Source organism: Phyllostomus discolor, chromosome 2 (genome assembly GCF_004126475.2).
Source record: "Phyllostomus discolor isolate MPI-MPIP mPhyDis1 chromosome 2, mPhyDis1.pri.v3, whole genome shotgun sequence".
Classification (NCBI taxonomy): domain Eukaryota; kingdom Metazoa; phylum Chordata; class Mammalia; order Chiroptera; family Phyllostomidae; genus Phyllostomus; species Phyllostomus discolor.
The window spans coordinates 127,370,218-127,386,988 of record NC_040904.2 but is presented as its reverse complement, the minus strand read 5'-3'; the positions used below and the strand labels follow the sequence as shown (position 1 = coordinate 127,386,988).

General features: G+C 40.1%; 1 protein-coding gene across 1 annotated transcript in view; it reads right to left on the bottom strand.

The window, feature by feature from the left end:
* TMCC3 (transmembrane and coiled-coil domain family 3) overlaps nucleotides 1-16,771 on the bottom strand; it is a 270,396-nt gene that overhangs the window by 190,538 nt on the left and 63,087 nt on the right. The gene's annotated exons all lie outside the window — the stretch shown is intronic.

Sequence of the window (16,771 nt, the reverse complement as noted above, 5' to 3'; positions counted from 1 at the left end):
TTCTTGCTGTTCTAGTTGAATGTTTATTTCTTCCTTATGTCTGATCATTGATTTGGATTCCAGCTTCATCCACTCCACTGTTGGTTCCCTGTAGATTTTTCTTTATTTCACTTCATTTCTTCCTGTTTTTTTTTAATTTTGTTGTCATACTCAAAGACTTCTTTGAGCATTCTGATCACTAGTATTTTGAACTCTACATCTGATAGGTTGGTTACCTCTGTTTTGTTTAGTTCTTTTTCTGGGGTTTTGTTCTTCTTTCATTTGGGGCACATTTCTTTGTCTCCTCAATTTGGCAGCCTCCCTGTGTTTGTTTCTGTGTATTAGGTAGAGCTGTTTTGACTCTCTGTCTTAGCAGCATGGCCTATTGTAGAAAAGGCACCCATAAATTGCATGGAGTGGAGACTTAGGCAATTGCAGGGCAACCCACTTCACCAGTTTATGGTTCTGTGCAGGAAGAGGGCTAGGAGAGGGGGCAATGATGCTGCCTGGCTTCTGGAGGTTTGCCTGGCACTTTCTCTGTGCAACTGGCACCCTTTTAGCTGTTACCTTGTGCTGAATCCCAGAGGGGGTGGGTCTGTATACATTTTAAGTTCACGCAGGCCCTTTAAGAGGAGTCTTCTGAAAATCCAGCAGTTTCTTCCACCTCTTCAACCCCCACTGGTTTTTACAGCCAGAAGTTATGGGGATTTATCTTCCTAGTGCTAGAACCCTAGGCTGTGCTGTCTGGCCTGGGGCCAGTATCACTCACTCACAAGGTATCTTTCCCAATTTTTATCCACTACATGTGAATGTGGGAACACCCATTCTGCTGCTACCACCTCTCCACGTCACACCATGTCTGTATCCCTCCTACCCATCTGGATGAATGTGGCTTCTTTAAATCCTTGGTTGTTAAATTTCCAAGCAGCTCAATTTCCTGATGTTTTTGGGTGTTATTTGTTTTGAGATCTAGTTGTAGTTCTTTCTGTGGTTGTACGGGGAAGCGAAGCATGTTTACCTATGCCTCCATCTTGACCAGAAGTCTCTTGCTGCTAAAGTTTTTTTTTTTTTTTTTTTTAATTTTATTTATTTATCTTTAGAGAGGGAAGGGAGGGAAGGGGAGAGAGAGAGAAAGAAACATCAATGTGCGGTTGCTGGGGGTTCTGGCCTGCAACCCAGGAGTGTACCCTGGCTGGGGATCGAACCTGGAACACTTTGGTTCCCAGCCCGCGCTCAATCCACTGAGCTATGCCAGCCAGGGCTGCTAAAGTTTTTAAAAACAGGTTTATTGAGCTAACACTTATATACAATAAAGTTTACCCATTTAAAATATACAATTCAACAATCATCAAGTTCTGGTGAGGAATGTGGAGAGAGGGGAACACTTTTGCACTGTTGGAGGGAATGCAGACTGGTGCAGCCATTGTGGAGAGTAGTATGGAGATACCTCAAAAAATTAATATTGGATCTTCCTTTTGACCCAGCAATCCCACTTTTGGGAATATATCTGAAAGAACCCAAAACACTAATTTGAAAGAACATAAGCACCCCTATGTTCACTGCAGTGTTATGTACAATTGCCAAGATATTGAAGCAGCCCAAGTGTCTATCAGTAGATGAGTGGATAAAACAACTATGGAACATTTACACAATGGAATACTACTTGACTGTAAAAGAGAAAATTTTACCCTTTTTCAACAGCACAGATGGGCCTGGAAAACATTATGCTAAGTGAAATAAGCCAGTCAGAGAAAGACAAATACCATATGGTTTCACTTATATGTGGAATTTAATGAACTAACTGAACTAACAAGCAAAATAGAGGCAGACTCATAGATAGAAAACAGGATAGCAGCTAAGTATGGGGAGTTGGTTAGTGGGTGGAGGGATTGAGCAAAAAGGAAAAAGGATTCATGGACATGGACAACAGTGTGGTGATTGCAGGGCAGAGGGAGTTTAAGGGGACTAAATGGTAACGAAAAAAATAAAATAAAATTTTTTTGTGAATAAAATATACAATTTAGTGGGTTTTCATATATTTAGTATGATGCAGCTGTATAATTTTAGAACATTTTCATCATCCCGAAATAAGATCCTATACACATTAGTAGCCACTTTTCCATTTTCCCCTGCCACCTGCCCCCTACCTCAGTCCTAGATAACTATTAGTCAACTTTCTGTCTCTATAGTTTTGCCTATTCTGGACATTTTATATAAATGGACATATACAATGTTTTTGTGACTGACTTTTTTTCACTTAGCATAATGTTTTTGAGGTTCATCCATGTTATAGAACTTATCAGTACCCCATTCTTTTTTTTAATGCCCCATTCCTTTTATTGCCTATTCCATTATATGAATAAACCACCTTTTGTTTATCCATTTATCAGCTGAAACACATGAGTTCTCATATTTTAGCTATATGAATAATGTTGCTAAGAACACTTGTGTATAAGTTTTATGTGGACATATTTCATTCCTCCTACATACATACCTAGGAGTGAAGTTTTGGGTCATATAGTAACTTCATGCTTAGCAGTTTGGGGAAGTGCCAAATTGTATTCCAAAGTGGCTGTACCATTTTGCATTCCCACCAGCAGTATATGAGAGTTCCTTTTTTCCTACATCTTTGCCAATACCTATTATAGACTTTTAATTACAGTTATCTTAGTTGATGTGAAGTGTTACACCATGTGGTTTTTATTTGCATGTTTGTGATGACTAATAATGTTGAGTGTTTTTTCATGTGCTTATTGGCCATTGTATATGTTCTTTAGATAAATTTCAGTTCAAGTCCTTTGCCCATTTTTTATCAGTTTACTTGGGGCTTTTGTTGTTGTTATTGCTGAATCATAAGACATACGTATGTATGTGTATATACATATATTCTGCACACAAGACACTTATATGAGTTGCAAATATTTCCTCTCCTTGTATGAGTTGTCTTTCACTGTCTTGATAGTGTCTTTTGAAGCACAGCTTTTAATTTTGATGATACTAAAAGATTTTTAAATTCTTCTTACTACTCTATACTATAGGGGAAGTGAAATTAAGATGAGGTCATGTACGCTCACATTCATGCAGCAGCATTATTCACAATAGCCAGAAGGTGGAAGCAATTGAAGTGTTGATCATCTGAACAATGGGTCAATGAAATGAGGTATGTACATTCGCTGGGATATTACTCAACCTTCAAGAGGAAGGAGATTTTGACACATGATACAACATGGATGGACTTTGAAGACTTTTTTCTAGGTGAAATCAGGCAGTCACAAAAAGAAAAATACAGTATGAGTCCACTTATATGAGGTACTGGTGGAGGGGAAGGGAGTTACTGTCCAATGGCAACAGTGTCAGTTTTGGAAGATGCAAAGAGCTCTAGAGATGGATGGTGGTGATAGTTGCACAGCCATGTAAACGTATGTAATGCCACTGAACTGTACACTTAAAAATAGTTTCTACTTTACTCTTTTAAATCCTAGCTTTAAAGGATTAAATAGCAAAATAAAAATAAATAAAAAGATGAGGGCAGCAGTTGGTTTCCTTTTCCTTGGGTTTCACTGTCATCACCTTGCTCTTTCCCATGAACTTCTGTGCTGAAAGGTAATATGGACCAAACACACAAAAAGCAAAAGTTCTGAACAATCCAAGAACAAGCAGACTTCTGAGTTAAATGACACAGCAAATGTGAAAATAAATTCCTTTTGCTGATTCCCATATCTGAAGAGGAGCTATCCTATGTGAGGTACCATGCTGAATTCTGGGAATTCCAAGATGCCTAAAATAAGGACCCTCTGCCTCAGAGGAATTTTCAGATTAGAAATGTATTTTCAATCCCATAAACGAGAATTTTTTAAAGGTTGGAATGAACAACACTGCACTCAGGGTCTGACTACACTTAGACGCTCTGGCTTCTTCCCTCCTCTGAGACAATAGTACATCTTCCACCTCTAGGAAAAGCCAACATCTCTTATTCACCCATTAAATATAAAAGAGCATGATTATGCAATTTGAGATTGACAGTCATTTTTCTGAATGAATTTATACAGATGCTGTTTACAACTCCCTCATTCCCCCAACTGCATGTGAAAGATCACTACAGTTGAAGAGCATGCAATATAGTCATGCTGTGCACTCATTAACAGCAGAGCTGGCCTGCTGAGAACTAAGAGGAAATGCCACATATGATAATTATCTACCAAATCAAATCTTTAAAAATTGCAGACATATTTTACTATGATACAAGACTACACCAGAATAAGAAAAAGTTCTAGAAGATGGATTAATTAGAATCATCTGTGCTAAAGAGTACTTTGGAAAGATAGCAGAAACATCTTTTGCATACCCACAGGAGTTCATTTAATAACTCAACAAATATTTATTAAGCATCTATATGCCAGGCTCCATGCTAGATTCTAGGATGTAATAAAGAATGAGACCCAACCTACTCTGCCCCTCCCCAGTGTTTCTCATGGGAGATGATGAGGAACATGTTCAATGAATGCTTGCTAGAAGATGTATAAGGTACTATGAAGGCAAGAGAACCAGGAAATGGCATGGAGAAATCAAAGAAGGCTTGCTGGAGGAGTAGAGACTTGGGGTGCATAGAGGTAACTAGGCAAAGAAGGTACAGTGAGGACTAGTGTTCTGGGGAGAAAGAATAGCATATGCAAGGAGATGACATACCTACACGGGTAAGACATTGGACTCTGGAGTCAGGAAAGTCCAGGGCAGAGTCCCATTCCACCACTTGTTAGATAAGTGACTCTGCAAGTTAATTAATCTTTTCCAGCCTCAATTTTCTTATCTGTAAAATGGGGACAGCAACTGTACATCCTCATAAGGTATTAAATGAGATAAGCACATAAGAGGGTCTCAATAAATGTAGCTATTACCATCGAGGTTATTTATTTTAAATAACAAAGAGTATAGTAAGAAAAGAATTTAAGAAAACCTTTTGATCCTTGCTATTTGCTTTTACTTTAGTCTCATCTTTCAGCCTAACCATGAAGTATTCATGTCCAACAGATGTCTGAGATAATGTCTGAATCGCTTAAATTGTTGATATAGCCTTTTTTATATGAACACATGTGTTATCAGTTAGGGTTAGATTCAGCAGTGAGTCACAGAGGCCCAAAATAATGATTTAAATAAAATAAAAATGCATTTCTTCTGTATGTGAAAGTTCAGATGCAGGCAGCACAGTGCCCTGTCTGCCAGCTCTGGCCAGTGAAGTCCTTACAGAACCATAAGCCTTCTACGTCACTGTTCCTACATCCGCTGAGTGTGGTTCTTGTTCTCAGGACCCAGTATGGTGGTTACAGCTCTGCTCCTCATAACTCCATTCCCTGCAGAAGGGTAGGAGAAGAAATAAACCAGAAAGGGCAAGAGGCACACACACGAGTTTTTTCCCCAAAGGATCCTGGAAACTATCAACCAATCCTTCTACTCATATTCTACCAGCAAGAACTAGTCACCTGGCCTCCTCTGGTTGCAAGGGAGGCTGGGAAACATAGTCTTTATTCAGGATGGTTGTGAACACAACTAAAACTTGTGGGTTCTGAAAAAAAAATAGAATAAATGTGTCTGCCACAACACTCAAATGCTAAGAAACTCAAAATATAATGGGTATTTCAAAAGGAGAGAAATCTCTGACATTAGTCACTAAGTGCAAATTGTGAGAAATTTACAGAAGTCTAGCTGCAAAAATTGACAAGAATACCAAGAGAACTGGTGTACACAGGTGAGCCACAAGGAGATGAAAAGCTGGTGATAAAGTGCATAGAGATAACCAGTGTATCAATGGTGCTTTTCATGTTCTTTGTGGACAACAACATGGAAGAAAGTTAACTCATGCTTTTAGAAAATAATGTGATGTTAAATAAATAAAGATGGATATATTCTCTGATCCAGTAAACCCATTTCTTGCATTTTCTTCAACAATGAAACAAATCTGTTTGTTGAAGAATATTCAGTGAGCAAAGTCAATAGATACCAAACTGTACAGTAGAATTGAATTGCTCTACAAAATGCTGTATTTTATATAGCCATTAAAAATGAAAGCCATGTACAAAAACTGAATTCTATGAAGTGAACAGAAATATTTATTGACTATAATTAGACATACATTAGATATATATAAATGAGGATACAAATTTAACTTTTAAAAGTTGAACAACTGATTAGAGGTTCCAATCCACAGTGCAGTCAAAGCTAGATGGGCTTTATATAAACTCACAAGAATTTTAAAAATACAAATAATTTTCTGCTCCATGGCTTGAAGATGAAACAAATTTTTAATGAACAGATAGCATAAGCTTAGCTAAAATGGCATATCATGTATGACTTTAACCAGAACTGTAATCAGCTACAAAACTATTCTGAATATACTTCCTAGCCCCTCTGTGTTCCCTGATGGCACTAATAATGAGTACACCACTGACAATGTGGATACTATGAAGCAAAGGAACAACATTTAGAGTTAAAGAAAAAAACAGGGGAAAGAAGTAAGCAAACTGAACAATCAAAATGAAATCATCAGCTCTAGAATAATAGTAAAAATAACTAAAACTGTCATCTCTTAGAAAAGCTTTGCCTCCTTTGAGAAACTTGTATGCTTTCTCCTTTTCAAGAGTGTGAGTTATATACTTTATGATGTTTCCTTTTTGCCATGGCTGCCAGGGAGCTCCATGTAAAATCCATCAAAATGCCTATTTTAACACTTATGGATAGTATTTTGGCCTTCTCTTCTTTTATTTGGTTCTGGTTTTTAATTTCTAGATCCCCTCTACCAGCTTCATTATTATACACCTGTTGAAGGTCCCTTCAAGTTTGTTATAGGGAGGGAACAGAGTAAGTCAAATAAACAAATTCCCTGGAATCTTTTATATTCCACCAAAAACTAGCACATAGTTCTAGCTCTTCCTAAGTGAGCTCATCACAACTATCCACATCTCTTATGACCTGTACTTCTTTTACTGGGGGGTTAGTTTGGTGTTCAGAGGCCACAGTAAAAACTGCATTCATTATAGAACAGACACTGCTTGACCCAGCCATGCCCTCGATAGCTTCAGGATCTCAAGAGACATTCTGCCTTAAAATGCAAACACCATTCTTCATCCTGCTATACAGCCTGTGTACAGTGATCCTTATCATTTTCTATTTATGTTTTCTTACAAAAAAGTACATTCTGTTGTAACTCTCCATCACAGATATCTCACACCATCTAATGTACGCCCCTTTAAAACACTGAGCAGCTGCTGCCTCTATAAAGACTATCGATTTTATCCTGCATAAATTATTTTACAAGATAGAGTACAAAGAAAAAAAATACCAGGAGATTTAATAGCCCTCTCTGCTTTTATTTAAAGAAGAAAATATTCACTTCTCTCCACAGGGACATATTGTTTTTCCTTTTCTATACATGCCTTTGTTGCATGTTTTGAAAATTATCTAAGATACAATCTCAAATCCAGCAAAACACAAGAAGGTTCTCATGAAAATTAATTCTTGTTTTAGCACGAAGGAAGGACTTCTGATACATCATTTCTTGGTATGTTCATTTATTAATTCTTCTGGTAAATGTTCAGCAAGCCCCTACTATGTGCCAGGTACTAGACTAGGCATACACCCTGTCTGCTCTTTTTCTATACAATGTGACTTTGGGCAACATGAAAGGTTTTATCCAGAACTGATTTTCTGCTTGTACACTGCAGTGTGGTTATACCGGTCCCTCAGGTTTTTAAGCTTTCTTGTACTTCAAGCCTCTTCAGTGTCCCCTTGCTAACCAATCCCTTTGCTGGCACCCAGGCCTCCTCTATGGACCCCAGTATGGTGGCCCCAGAGGTTACGGGGGGAACAACTTGTTTGGTACCAGTTGATAAGTATTGTTAATAGCATCCCTGGCTTTGCTCCTCCTTATTCAGTTTTGGTCCACAAAATCCAACACCACAGCCTCATTCACCACCTCACCCAATTCACACCAACTCTTCTGCTCTCCTGGACACAGCAAGCTCTGCACTAGATCAAAGACTTTCTTTCCCTCTTCACACATCAGGGTCTCAGTTTCTCAATTTTACTATAATTGAGTAAGAACAGCTGGGGCTTTCACTCCTCCCCCAAGGGCATTTCAAAGGGTCCACTTTGTCACTGGCATCCAGCAAGTTAAGAGTTTGTCAGTGACATCATCAGGCCTCCTCTTATTATCTTGGTAAATTTGGAATCATCACAGGAACTCTGCTTAAAGCATAAATGTGCCATGAAGAAAAAGCAATTGTAGACAATCCACATCAGGGTTTGAAAAGGATTAAAACCAGCAAGTAGAATTGTGCTTGGGCAGAATCCCAAACTCAAACACTGGAGGGTGAGAGTGACAGATGCAAAATGGAGAAATGATTCCAGCAATGATTATGCAAAGCACTGGCCTTTCATGCTTTGATGCTAATGCACTCACTTCTCCAACTCCCAGCACACTAAGTACAGTATAGTTTAATGACAGCAACTGGATTGAAAAGTAATTGAGAGCTGCAAAGAAAGACTTTGTCTCATTATAATAATCTTCTGCCAGAAGTGTTAGCTGTGTAAGAAAGCACTATTCCCCTTGCACCTGTTTAAAGAAGTAGCCATTAAAGATGTGAAGGGTATAACCATTAATGATGTTTTAAACCATAAATGCTAATAAACCCATACAAATTAATAAATGTGCATTTATTTTAAATAAAACTTACTTTGATCAGGAACCCAGGATGACTGAATCCTGTTTCAGGTAAATAAAATGTGAGAATAATAAATCTAAACCGTGAGCCTACTCTGCTCACAAGATTTCCTTTTCTTCTTTCCATTTTTTTTCTATTACTCTTTACCTTTTCACCCTGCCCTCATATTGGGCAGCCCCATGCCATGTACAAATTCTTATAAAAGGCAAGGTGTATCAAGGAAGGCAAGAGACAAAACCCTTCAACATTTCTTCTTTTCTGCCTATAGTCTGACCAGCCTATGAAGATACCCTGGGGGTGATGGTGATGATGGTGGTAATGATGACAGCAATTACCATTATGTATCCACTCTGTTCCAGACATGATAAAAATATATTCTCTCTGATTCTCACAAGAACCCAATAAAAGTAAGCAGTTTTTTTTTAAAGATTTTATTTATTTATTTTTAGAGAGGGAAGGGAGGGAGGGAGAGGGAGAGAGAGAGAGAGAGAGAGAGAAACATCAATGTGCGGTTGCTGGGGGTTATGGCCTGCAACCCAGGAATGTACCCTGGCTGGGAATTGAACCTGGGACACTTTGGTTCCCAGCCCACACTCAATCCACTGAGCTACGCCAGCCAGGGCAAAAGTAAGTAGTTTTAAAAGTAATCTTTTGATTTCAAGTAATAGAAAGCGTGCCTAACAGCAGCTTCCACAAACAGGGGTCAACATCCCTTGCACAAGAAATCTGGATAGAGACAGTCCCATGGGTGGGTGCCTGGGGGGCTCAGTGATGGTAGGATGTGGGGTTGGCATCTCTCTGATTCTCCTGGTCTTTGCTCTCATAGCCATGACATGGCTGCTGGGGTGCCAAGCAAGAAGCAAGAAGTAACACCGGCAGAAGTTCTCCTCCTCTACCCTCTCCCACCCAAGAGGAAAATCTCTTCCCAGCCAACTTCCCCCTGCATCTCATGGACCAAAAGGTACTTACATGCTTACCCCTAGGGCCAGGGGAGAGGCCCTCCTGAGTACAGGTGAACTCAGCTGGTTCTGTTAACAAGGACGGAAAGAGTAAAGGCATTGGGGCAAACAACAAACAGTCCAACAGAGTGATAGCATCTCTCACCTACAGGTGAGGAGACTGGACCTCAGTGAGGTGAGGTAACCTGGCAAAGGTCATAGCTAGTAAGAAGCAGAGCAGGGGCTCAAAACAGGTCGGCTGTCTTTCATTCCACTGCTATTCTCCCTCAGACTGCAGCAGCACCTCCTCCTGGGACCCAGTAACTCCCATCTGCAATCCCCAACCCCTCCCCTTTTTCTTTCATTATACATTTTTCATCTTGAGACAACTTTACTAAGTCTATGAATTCAACTCAGAAATATTCAAATTTCACCCCAGAGTGTTCAGGTGAGCCCCTTTCCACCCATTATTTATAAGAAGCAAGTCCAAACTGGTCAGGTCAGGAGCACCCAAGGTTCAGATGCTTTGGCTCCGCAGGAAAGTCACTCCCTATTTACCCTGCAGCAGGAACGGGACACTCACTCTCCCCAGGAGCACTGGGGAGCAGCCATCAGGTTGACACAGGCACTTGTGGGCAACTAGATGTGGGGAAGCAGAGCAGGACAAAGATGTCACCCTCAAATTAGGAAGGGGTGAAACCTTTTTCTAAATAAAGATTTTATGTATTTATTTTTAGAGAGAGGGGGAGGGAGGGAGAAAGAGAGGGAGAGAAACATCAATGTGTGGTTGCCTCTCATGCACCTGCTACTGGGGACCTGGCCCACAACCCAGCCATGTGCCCTAGACTGGGAATCAAACTGGTGACCCTTCAATTTGCAGGCTGACACTCAATCTACTGAGCCACACCAGCCAAGGTGGGGCAAAAGCCTTTTATAACCCTGGAAATGTCAGGCATTTGCCTCCTCCTCAGTCCCACTGGAAGCAGCAGACAGTGAAGGTTAGCAGACACTTACTGCCTGTAGATTTTCTAACACCTTAACTGGATAATGGAGGGGACGATGGATTCTATCTCCCAGCACCTCTTTAAGAATTAAAGGACATAATAGACATTAAGGGATTAACAAAATGTTTGTTCACTGAACATCATTGCATCAGCAGGAGGGTAGGAGTAATCCTGGCAGGAGAAAACAAGACCAAAAGCCTGTGCTATTATCAACCAAGGTCTAAAAGACACTACCAAATTGCCTCACTATCCTCTCAGTTGAAATCTTGAAAGTCTGGCTACCTTCTCCCTGAACACACTCAACAATGAACAATCACCCTAAAACAACACAAAAACTATAAAATTTGCTATCATGCAACATCTTGTTTTATTTTTATTTATTCTGTGTATTCTTTTTCTTGTGTATTTGTTTCTTTATATGTATGAAATATTCCAAGGAACGAAGAGAATGTGCAATAAATAACACGTATGCACATTTTAAATAAAAGAACAATAATGAAATACCTACGTACACATTCCAGAGTTTGAGAAAGAGAGTAAGGTCAGCATCTGGGGAGCCCTTTGTATCCTTCTGTGATTCTTGGTCCTTCCCTGGCCCCGACCCAGAGCAAGCAAACATCAGTCTGAATTTTGAGTTAATCATCCCTATGTTTTTCTTTATAATTTCATTACATATATAGGTATCCTAAGCAATAAATCATTTAATTTTACTTATTAAATTTCATGAAAAGGAAATTGTATAGTAGGTATTTTTTCTGCAAATTGCCTTTTCATTCAATATGTATTTTTTGGTTTTCATTCATGTTTATGCAAATAATTATATTACATAATTTTTACTGCTATGTAATAGTAATTCATTGTAGGAACATATGTCAGTGTACCTAACCAGTCTCCTGTTTATGAATATGGGCCTTGTTTCTAGTGTAAGACTCCTAATCTCAAACTAGGTTTACACAGACCCTAAATATTTAGGGTAACCATATACTTTAGTGTCAACACAGAGACACATTTGAGAGTGAAAGGGAATGCTATTAATAATTACACCAGGGACTTCCGGCCAAGATGGAGGCATAAGTAGACACACCATGCCTCCTCACACAACCAAAAGAAGAACAACAATAATTTAAAAACTAAAAACAACCAGAACTGACAGAAAATCAAACTGCATGGAAGTCCAACAACCAAGGAGTTAAAGAAGACACATTCATCCAGACCCGCAGGAGGGGCGGAGATGGCAGCTGGAGCAGAGGACTCCAGGCAAAGCAGTGGCTGGAGGACTGGGGTGGGCAAGGTGCCGGATGGCCAGAAAGGCAGCAGCTGGCAGACCAGGTGGTCCCACATTCATGCACAGATAAACCGGGGAAAACAACTGGGGAGTGGGAGGGACTGCACAACCCAGGGTCCCAGCATGGGGAAATAAAGCCTCAAACCACTGAATGAAAACACCTGTGGGGTTGAGACAGCGGGAGAGACTCCCGGCCTCATAGGAGAGTTCGTTGGAGGGACCCACAGGGTCCTGGAATGTACACAAACCCACTCACACAGGAATCAGCACCAGAAGGGCCCACTTTACTTATGGGTAGTGGGGGAAGTGACTGAAATCCGGTAGAGAGCAGAACAAGTGCCATTGTTCCCTCTTGGACCCCTGCCCCACATACAGCGTTCCCTGCTCCCCACACACATAAGGCTCTGCCCCTCACTACATAGCAGGCACGCCAAGACAAAAAAAAATGACCCAAATGAGAGAACAGATCAAAGCTCCAGAAAAAATATGGCTAAGCTACAAAGATAGCCAACCTATCAGATGCACAGTTCAAAACACTGGTGATCAGGATGCTCACAGAATTGATTGAATTTAGTCACAAATTAGATGAAAAAATGAAGGCTATGCCAAGTAAAATAAAGGAAAATGTACAGGGAACCAATAGTGATGGGAAGGAAACTGGGACTCAAATCAATGGTGTGGACCAGAAGGAAGGAAAAAACATTCAACCAGAACAGAATGAAGAAATAAGAATTCAAAAAAAATGAGGAGAGGCTTAGGAACCTCCAGGACATCTTTAAATGTTCCAACATCTGGATTATAGGTGTATCAGAAGGAGAAGAGGGAGAGCAACAAACTGAAAACTTATTTGAACAAATAATGAGGGAGAACTTCCCCAATCTGGCAAAGGAAATAGACTTCCAGGAAGTCCAGGAAGCCCAGAGAGTCCAAGAGAAGTTGGACCCAAGGAACCACACACCAAGGCATATCATAATTACATTACCCAAGATTAAAAATAAAGAAAGAATCTTAGAAGTAGCAAGAGAAAAGGAGACAATTACCTACAAAGGAGTTCCCATAAGACTGTCAGCTGATTTCTCAAAAGAGACCTTACAGGCAAGAAGGAGCTGGAAAGAAGTACTCAAAGTCATGAAAGGCAAGGACCTACATCCAAAATTACTCTATCCAAAAAAGCTATCATTTGGAATGGAAGGGCAGATAAAGTGCTTCTCAGATAAGGTCAAGTTAAAGGAGTTCATCATCACCAAGCAAGTATTATGTGAAATGTTAAAGGGATTTATCTAAGAAAAAGAAGATTAAAAAATGAACAAAAAAATAACAGCAAAGTCACAGATATTAACAACCACACCTAAAACAAAAACAAAAGCAAACTAAGCAAAAAACTAGAACAGGAACAGAACCACAGAAATGGAGATCACATGGAGGGTTAGTAACAGGGGAGTGGGAAGGGGACAGAGGGGGAAAAGAGAATAAGTAGCATAGATGGTAGGTAGGAAATAGGCAGGGAGGGGCAAGAATAGTATAGGAAATGTAGAAGCCAAAGAACTTACATGTTTGACCCATGGACAAGAAGTAAAGGGGAAGGGGAATGTGGGTGGGAGAGGGTGGGCAAGGCAGAGGGGAATAAAAGGGGGAAAATGGGACAACTGTAATAGCATAATCAATAAAGTATATATATATATTTTTTAAATATTTATTTATTTATTTTTAGAGAGGGAAGGGAGGGAGAAAGAGAGAAACATCAATGTGCGGTTGCTGGGGGTCATGGCCTGCAACCCAGGCATGTGCCCTGACTGGGAATCGAACCTGCGACACTAATAAAGTATATTTTTTAAAAAAAGAAAAAATAATAATTATACCAGGACAACAGGCATAAACCAGATTGCAAAATCACTCCATAAATACTGATTATTATCTCAGGATTTCTTAATCTTGTCCCTAAAGTGAAGACTGAGGCATTTAAATCTAATGCTGCGTAACTGATGGTCGGGTCACATTTCAAATGCTGTTAGCTTCTGCATTTAGAGTAGAATCCTGAAGGAAAGCCCAGATAATTAATTATTCCTTTTATCCTGGGAAGAAGAAAAAACAGTTCTTTAAGAAGCAAGACAGAAACACACAGCTTCCCAGCCTGTCTCAGGCAGTCACAGTTTATTGTTTGGAAAAAATTTCAGCTACGATGACAATGACAGACAAGATAAAATTTTAAAGACCTTAAGATCCAAGCTCTTTGTCTGGGCAGGACAGGGCTGAGGGTCTACTACCTACGGCCTCATTCCACCTTTACTGTGCACTGTGTGGCAGGTGTGGTGACTGGAGCTCACAGAGGCAGGTTACCTTGTCTGAGGTCACATGCCTGTAAGTGCCAGAGCCTCACACACTGTGCCAAAGTATGTAACCATGTAATTTACTGTACAAATCAGGACACTTCCATGAGTAAAAAGCGGGGGGCTATTAACAACTGCATCAGGAAAGTAGGTGTAAGCTGGGACCACCCAGGCGCACCAGGACATGTGACCCAATCACGGAGGTTCCACTTTCCTGTGTACAACTGTAATATATCAAGTTCAGAAATAAGTGATTTATGGGACAGACCAGATTTTACACCCAAATCTCTGGTGTTCACACTCCTTGTGGGTGGAGGTGAGCCTTGCTTTCACAATACCCGCAGTCCCTCAGCCCTCCACTTCAGTACACGGGAAAGACCTGACAGACATCCTAGCAGCATTCTTGCATCCAGCACAGAAGATGGGAGAGGATCATCTTTTCCCTCCCTGATATTTGTAATTAAATTAGAGTAACATTCCTCCTCCCAGAGCACCTCCTGTCCGGGCTGCCAGCTGCTGAGTTAATGTGCCACTCATCAGAGCAACCATCCCTCCTAGAGGCTGTGAGCATGTCCTCTGACTGGAGGACCTGCAGCCTATCTCTGCAGCAGGGCGCCCGAGACTCTCAGTCCCATGCCTTTCTGTACACACATGTATGACATGTGCACCTTAAGGAAGACGATTTAACAAGACAACTGTCTTGGGAGATAGTCATGTGGAAGACAGATCACACTTGCTCCACTAGACTCCAGAGACAAGAACCAAGACCAGCAGATCCAAGCCACCAGGACAGAAGGGCAGAATGAAGACTGCAGCTCGGCAAGCATGCTGTATGATCACACTGTGATCACCCACGCGTGTGTGTTCTTGCTCTTTCAAACACACACACACACACACACAAACACACACACACAAAACAGTTTTTTTTAAAATAAATGTTTTAGATATAGAAAAATAGGAAACTACTTAAGTCTCCCCTGGGCCTGAACCACATGTGTGGCTTTTGCTGTATAAAGATATTCACAATCACCTTTCATAGTAGCCCAAACCAGAAAGAACACAAGTGTCCGTCATCGGGAGCGTGATAAACTGTAGTGTGATCTTACAACAGGAGTGCTCTCTAGTAATAAAAATGCACGAATCACTGCTACATGCAATAAGTTAATCTCACAAATCAAAATGTAGAGGGAAAGAAAAAAAACATATACCCTATTTATACATGGTTCAAAAATGGGCAAAGGTAACCTAAAATGTTAGTAATGAGGATGGTGGCCACCATCTTTTGAAGAGGAGGTGAAGAGGGGCCATGAGATTAGCTTCTGGGATGCAGATAAATTCCATTTCTTGATCTGGATGATGGTCACAAAGGTGATAACTGGGATAATGTATCAAATAATAGCTTTGAAGATGTAAGTGCCAGACTTTTCTGTGGACTTTTCTGTATGTTGAACTTGAAAAAAAAAGGTTTACTTTTTAAGAATCGAGAACTAAACCCTTTTTTAGTCAAGTACTCGGTTACTTGTACCAAAATTATCTTCACTGTTTATCTGTGTCTGTTTCTTTCTGTAATAGTAGCTGGTGTGTAGAGCTAACATGAGAAGTACTTGATTTAAATACACAAAACATGCCTAGCAAGTGTGTGACACAAAAATAAGCACTCAAAAATGTTAACTGTTTCGTGATATTCTGTCTGCTCCTGCCCTCCTCATATTTGGGACTTATGTCTCTGTTTATTGTATCCTCTGGACTAGGCGAGGACACACTGAAGGATGAAGTTTCTCTATGCTGCTGGGAGGACAATCTGGCCATGTGTCAAGAAAATGTTTGTACCCAGCATTGCATTCTAGGAAGCTATCCTAAGGAGATAAGACATGCAAAAAAAGTTTTACATGCTGTAGCACTGTTATGTGCAACTGGATGTTATTTATGAATGAAAAACTGGAAACTATTATAGCAGGAACTAGTTGAATAAAACAATGCCAATGAAAACTCTCAGTGACATGAAAAAGTTAAATACAAAAGGAAGAGACTTATTTGTACCCAGTAAAAATAATAACAAATACATATAGAAAAGATTAAGAGAAATTAAGCCAGGATTTAAGATAACTGTCCTTAGATGATACAGGACTTCACATTTTTCCTCCTTATGATTTTTTTTTGTATTTTTTCAATAGTCTTCTGTGAGTATATATCACTTTTTATAACCAGAAATATAAATGTTAAGCAAAGAATTGTACCATTTCCTCCTAAGGCCTTTGTCTCTGTTGTCAAGGTGACAGCCAGCTGCAATCCATCACGTTGTAGGAAGCACACTAAGGAATTAAAGGTATCTGAAGGAAGATGACTGACAGGTTGGCAAAGGGCTTCGACAGCAAGTCCCACGATGAATGGCTGAACAAATGGGATGTGCACCTTGAGGAGGACTATTTAATAGCTGCCTTGGAATGTTTGTTGTGTGGAAGACAGATCACACTTGCCCTACTAGGCTCCACAGGGCAGATCCAAGGCCAACAGATCAAAGTCA